Consider the following 7,500-nt stretch of genomic DNA (forward strand, 5'->3'; position numbering starts at 1 on the left):
ATAAGAGTTTGTGCAAGAGGGAGAGATTATTATGAAAGAGGAAGTTTGTTTTATTTGAAAAAGAAGTGAAGTATTCTGTCAGTAAAAGATTTGTTTTCAATTTTTATTTTGCTATGACATGTTGTGTTGCCATCAATGCTAAAGAGGGAGATTTTTGGATATAATTGTTTAATTGTGTGTTGTCTTTGATGTCACACAAATTTCATATCAGTCATCAGATAGTGTCTACCGAGCTCAGAAGGTCAGCAAGGCAAAGGACAATGTCTACCGAGCTCAGAAAGTCAGCAAGGCAAAGGACAGTGTCTACCGAGCTTAGAAGGTCAGCAAGGCAAAGGACAATGTCTATCGAGCTTAGAAGGTCAGCAAGGCAAAAGATAGTTTTTATTGAGCTCAGATGGTCAGCAAGGCAAAAGGATAGAATCTACTGAGCTCACTCAGTCATCAAAGGAGATGTGGCAGAAACAGTTCTTACCGAGCTCACTCGGTCATCAAAGGGAATGTGGCAGAAGCAGTTCTTGCCTAGCTCTCATAAAGGAATTTAGTTCTTACTAAGTAAACTTGGCAGCCAAAGGACTTTAAGGATATTGCAATATTAACCGAGTCAAGAAGGCTAACTCAGGAAATTTTTGGATGCAGTATTTACCGAGTAGGGTCAGCCAGTAAAGGATTTCACTGTTTTATGAAATAACATTTATTTGTTTAGAGTAAGATCTGTAGCCAACTGATGTATGGTTTATTGGTAAATGTAACTTGTAAATGGGCCGACTTGACAATCTGAATGGTATAAGTAAGAGGTCAAGTTGCGAATTCTAAGTGTGTGGAAGTGTGTGGAATTAATATGAAGACTAATTATTGTGGAAGCAAATTTGAAGGATGATCAGAGATAATTGAGGAGAAATAGAGCCATATTTGATCAAGGAGGATCTAATGATGTTGAACAGAGACCTATAGCCAGCAAATTTAATTGCATCTTGTTCAGGTCAATTCATTGTTGCTTTCTAATCATTATAGCAGTGATTTCAAATCTCTTAACAGAGTTGATTTAACAGCCATTTTGTAAATCCTCTAACAAGGTGACAATTTAGTTGAATTTTTCTAAAGACCTCTAGCAAGGCCACTCCTAATAGGGTGATTAAGTCCTCTAACAGGGTCACACCTAACAGTGTGTATTGTAACCTTTAATAGGGTTGGCTCCTAACAGAGCTCACTTCAGAAGAGTGAAAAATTGGTGACTAGTTACTTGGTGCTTTTTCCCATATTGGGTTTCCATGTTAAATCTGGTGTCTCTTGTGTTCATTTTTTTTAGTTACATGCATGAATGCTTGAAAAATAAGTAATAGTTTAATTTATCGAGTTACAGCATTTTTTTACCGAGTATCAGCAATAACTAGATCTTTAAGACATCTAACGAATCTGTGGATTTTTATTTTTTTGTGAGTAACTGATTCACCCCCCCCCCCCGCCCTCTTAGTTACTCTATCTTTAATCCCAATATCACTAACTTTTCTTAGCACCTACTATCCACTCGATCAATCTTGGTAGACAAACTTTGTTTAACTTGATCTTCTAAAATTTCTAACTGTAGCCAGCATTTTGTAACCTTAAGTAGATCATCAATACATCATGTCATCATTGTCTTAACTGATCCTTATACTTCATTACATAATCATAACTCAACCTTTCTCTAGGTGTTATTGTCACCTCTTATTCATCAAATCTTCTCCAACAATCAACTAAGTGATAGTACTTGAATCTTATAAGCAGTTGTCTTACTAGCAAGTAGCAAGTTTGACATCAGTGACAAAATAATGATTGGAACACATAGTCTTCTTCAACATCTCTCTCTTAATAATCTCTCTTATCAATGATCTTTTCAATCATATCTCAACATCATAACCCTCATTTTGCATCTTCAATCTTATCATAACATCATCCCCAACCATTTATCTCTCTAGCATATCAATCTGACAATCACCTAGTTCTGGTTCAACAAACCTTCAACCTAGCCTCCCAACTGCACCATAAAACTACCAACTGCACTCAAACTAGACCCAAGTGCACTATAGGCACATTTTGTGCTTTTGGAGTGCACTTGGTACTCTCATAGTGCATTTGGTTACCTGCATGACCATTTTGGGCCTCTAGACTACATTTTGGGATGCTAAAACTACATCCAAAAGCCTCTGTAGGTCCCCATTTTGCACATGACCCAAAACATCATTTTTCACCCCAAACATCAATTTGCATCCTAAGACCTTTTCATATTTCATATCTGATTAGCATAACCATCATTTTGATCACCCTAAACCTCATTTTGAACCCAAAACCTTTGAACTTAGTCAAAAATGAGAATAAAGTATGAGTCATAGGGTATCTCCTAATATTGATGGATGATAGATCTTGAATGGTCCTTATGTCATTTTTTTCATTTTCTTTGGTCAAACTCTATCTATTTCTTGATGAATTAACCTTTTCATTTTTATCAACTTGATATTTTTTTCTTTTATCTCTTTTTGGTCAAGATCCAAAGTCCATCTTCATAGGGTTAAACTCTTAGACAAAATACTTTCCAAAGATTTGATCCTAAGTTAAAAACCTTGCATACACCCTTGTCATAGGATTATCACATTCCTAGTCTCCCTAAACATCATTTTTCTTAACCCTAGTGGCATATCCCCTTCATCCTGCATTGTTCAAAACCCTAGCATCATTTCCAATATCAAACCCTATCAACTTGTCTTCATGATCTCATATCCTCCTTTTGCATGTCCTAAATGTCATTATCAACCTTATCATACCTTCTTTTTCATAATCCAACTTGCATAAAAAATGCTCTAACATCATTTCCAAGTTCAAAGTCCAACCCTAGCTTGCATTTTGCATACCATAGAGTTATTTTCATGCCCTTTAGTCAAAATCCAAAATGTCATTCACATTTGCATTTGCATTCTTGCCTTAGGACATTTTGACCTTACATATCAAAACCCTAGTTCTTTGGGCACTTCTTTAGGTTTCATAACACTCCTAAACACCTAAAAATCCAAAAAATACTCATATCTTGCATACCCACTTCTAGATTATCAGTGTTGCCCTATTTTACCAACTACACACTGCAAGTGCACATTTGGTAGTTACAAAGTACACTTGGTAATTAGAGATTTCATTATAGGTTCCAAAGCTCTAATTTATATTCTCATACCTTACTTTTCATCCTAAAACCCTAGAAAATGCCCAAAAACATTCAAATCATTCACACTCTGCACATTTGTCACCCTAAGACATCTTTTTGCCAATTGCATACCCTTTACTTACCAACTACATACCTTCAGAACACCAAGTGCAATAAGGGCACACTTGGTACTATCAGAGCATAGTTGGTAGTTTAGGTGTGCACTTGGGAGGTTGAGTGTCCATTTAGGGTTTCCTCCATTGCATCTACATCCTTAGGTATCATGCCAACACTTACAAGGACACAATCAACCCAGAGACCATAAGCATTATATCAACCCTTATTTTTTGAGCTACAAACACAACCCAAAGCACAACCTAAATCTCATCCAAGACAAAAGAAGAGAAAGAAACCCCAACAAACATTTGACAGAAACCAAATCAAAGCATCAAACCATTACTTGTGGATCCCTTGAGCATGTATCTATAAGAGCATAACCATCAAGGAATGATACAACCAACCCTAAACAACACACCTACTATGAGGTTTCCTTCAAGAACTTCCCCTACACATGGAATGGTTCAATGGTGTCCTAATTTTGACCCCATATTTGTACCTATACCACCTAGATGTGGAACTGTACCTACAACTCCCAAGGATGAAGAAACTGACCCATTCAAATTTAGTAAACCTAACACAAGTAACTTGAATCCTATAAACATACAAGGTACTTTGCACCTAAATGATGATTCTGAGATAGATTATGGCATCACTGATGAAGAAATGGCTAAGGCTTTCCATGACAAGACTTTTCACAAAAACTTTAAACTTTTGGCAGCCCAAGAAATTGTCAAACTTAATCCAAACTTGGAGAGACCTAAGTCCAAACATCAAAACAACCCAACACTCGAAAACATACAACCCATAATTAATTTGGACTTGGACAAGGGAAAAAAAACTTTGGAATTTTCCAACACACATATAACACCTATAAGGTCTCACCAAGAATCAACCATTGAAATCTTCCAAAGCACTTTTGAACACATTAACATCAATCCCTTATTTGATGAACCTTCATCAATAAATGGAAACAAGACTCTTCCAAAATATCCCAAAAGAATGTAAAGAATGGACCTCAATTAAATAATGCAACAACAAGATGTGCCTAAGGGGAGTTGCACTCTAGGGATGCCAAACATACTTCCTTTGGAGTAAAATCAACGAAGGGCACCTTTATTCCAAACTCTACCAATTGTTATGACATAAAATCTTATGGAGCCCCTTATGAGTATACCATGTGAAACATAAATTGCAAAAACCCCTATTGACATACAAGGGAAGAGTCTTATCAACATTTCACCCATTCCCCAATGGAATATGTCCCATTTCCAAATCAATATGATGTTCCAAGGAGAAACATCTAACACACAAATGTATTAAGACTCAAACATGATGTTCACCTCAAAGGGACATAACCAACTTCCAAGACAACAAGAAGTAGTGAAAGGACTTAGCATCCCTAATGCACCACCAAGTCAAAATCCATTTAACATGCATACAACATATCAACAACAAAAACAACAATCTTAAGTGGTGCAAGGATCCAACGTCCCTAACATGCAATCTAATGTAAATCCATCTGAATTACATGTAATGTACCAGTAACAATTCCAACAACAACAAGCCATGTTTGCTAAACAACAAGAGCAACTAAAATAATAGTTGGAATACCAAAGATGCCCCGAGTAACAAATTGCCTATCAACAACACTTATTACAAAAACAACAACATATGCCTCGACAACCTCAATAGATACCTCTATAATAATAGTCTTATGCATAGTCTCACATGAAACCAACAGAGGTATCATAACAACAACCACAAAAAATGGCACAACAAGAACCATAATAAGTGATGCAACAACAACCCATGGTACAATAGTCACAATCAATACCACAAGTACCCCAACATGTACCACAACAAGGACCTTTTTCTTCGATGTACTAACATTCCTCCACCACCTAGCGACACATCACCTGAGTCTTCAGACACAAAAATGTTAGAATTGAGTAGACACAGTTCTCACCATAGAAAATGATCTACTCATAGACACAAAAGATTCAAAGATATGACTATCATTCAAAACCCTAATGAAGAGTTACTATAACAATTCAAACAACTATCTAAACAAGTCAAGTCATTTTGAGTCTAGAAGAACTAGGCTCTATACACAGAAAGGGACTTATATCCTAATCCCTTTGATAAAAGTCTATATATGCCTCCATTCCCAAAATATTTTGAGGCTCCAAGAATGGGAAAATATCGAGGAAAAGGAAACCCCATCAATCACATTAGGGAATTATGTGGATCTTATACTAAAATTAGTGATCAGCCCACCTACCTCATGATATTGTTCCCTCATTCTCTTAGTGGGCCCACACTTGAGTGGTACTCCAAACTTCCTAGTAACATGAAATCTTGGTCAGAATTAGCAAACAAATTCATCTTCCACTTTGCCTTCAACATTGCAAACGAGGTGACACTTTCTGATTTGTGCTCAAATAAAAAAAGATGGGAGAACCACTTATTACATTCTTATTACAATGGAGAAACCTAGTTAGTCAATGCTCATTAAACATTCTTGAAGAACAACAAGTAAATCTATGCATTGAAAACCTAGTCCCCAACTTAATGTATGAACTCAAGATCAAAAGTCCAAGCACCATTTCCAAGTTGATGAAAAAGGGGGCTAGTATTGAAGACCTCTCATCTATAAGGGAATCCTCCAAAAAAACAAGGAAAACACCAACACAAAATCCTCTAATGACAAGGAAAATCATTTCTCCAAGAACAAGAATGTAACCAATGACGGTATTGTAGATGCACGCACGATCAATGTAGCACAACCTCAACTAACTCTAAAAGGTGCAAACCCTACAAATTCACAAACTCCCAATCAAACACCATCTCAACAACAAAAAGCTGAGACTTCCACATAGGACAGACCTCAGAGATGTCCAAGAACCAAATACAGAAAGTTCACACCCTTGGGGATACCTCTCGACACTACACTTCAACAATTATGGAGTAATAACTTCTTATAGTTACCCCCAATCAAGGATGAACCATCAACAAAAGAAAAATGGTGGGATGACAAAAAAAATTGTGATTACCAACGCACCAAAGGACATAAGACCTCATCATGATTTAAGTTCAAATATGAAATACAAGATTTTATTGATGACAGTGTAATCATAGTTGATCCATCACTACTAGCAGCTAATTATGATCATACTATTTTTAAAGATCCTTTGGGTAATCATGACAAGGGGAAAGCCTTTAGTTCAAACTCAAGCTCCCAGGCTAATATAAATTGCACATGCATTGGATATGACTACACCATCAATTTTTTCAATGAGTCTCACTCCCATAGATCCACATTCACCTTAAAATGTAAGAACCTCACTATGTTGTCACCACTCACCGCACTCGAATTACCTTACCTAAAGCCCCAACTAGACCTATGGCCCCAGTTAGATCTACCACCACTATTAAACTTGTGGACCCTAGTAAACCTACTAATCCTACTTCTTCATATTGCAGTCTTGTAGATCAAATTGGTAAAACCCTAGTGCAAATATCCATCATGGATTTGTTGTGTGTGTCCCCCCAGCATCAAAAGATCCTTGACCAAGCTTTAAAAGAGTTAGTAGTCCTAGAATACATTGATGTTGCCCAGTTCTAGGCCATGGTTGGGAACCTATCTGCATCACAACATATCACCTTTTCTCCTCGAGATATTCCTAAAGACAGACCCAACCACAATGACCCCCTTGATCTGGAAATCTTTATCCATAACACCAAGGTCAAATGTGTCTTGACAGATGGAGGAGCAAGATTGAACATCTATAGCCTTAAAGTTATCAAAGATTTGAGTTACTCTGAAGAAGATGTAGATCCCTCTCGCTGAATCACAATAAAGGCCTATGATGATGGTGAACATTTCTCCAAGGGTGTCATCATATTACCCATAAGAGTTGGTCCAACTCTAACACAATATTATATGTCCTAGATACTGAAAGTAATTGTAACATGATACTAGGATACCCTTAGATCCATGCTATGAAGGCAATGCCTTATACAAACCATCAATCTCTGAAGTTTTCCTACAAGAATATGGAGGTTACCATCCCTGATGATCTAGATCCTTTCTAGTTTTGTGCTAATCTCATAGATGCTACTACATACCAAGTCCCAACAAACAATGAAGCACAACCCATAGATTCCTCTAAATATATGGACCCTGATATACTCCTCATTAAGGCCAAGGA

This window comes from Cupressus sempervirens, chromosome 4 (assembly GCF_028749045.1).
Source record: "Cupressus sempervirens isolate cs-2001-9-10 chromosome 4, ASM2874904v1, whole genome shotgun sequence".
In the NCBI taxonomy this organism is placed as follows: Eukaryota; Viridiplantae; Streptophyta; class Pinopsida; order Cupressales; family Cupressaceae; genus Cupressus; species Cupressus sempervirens.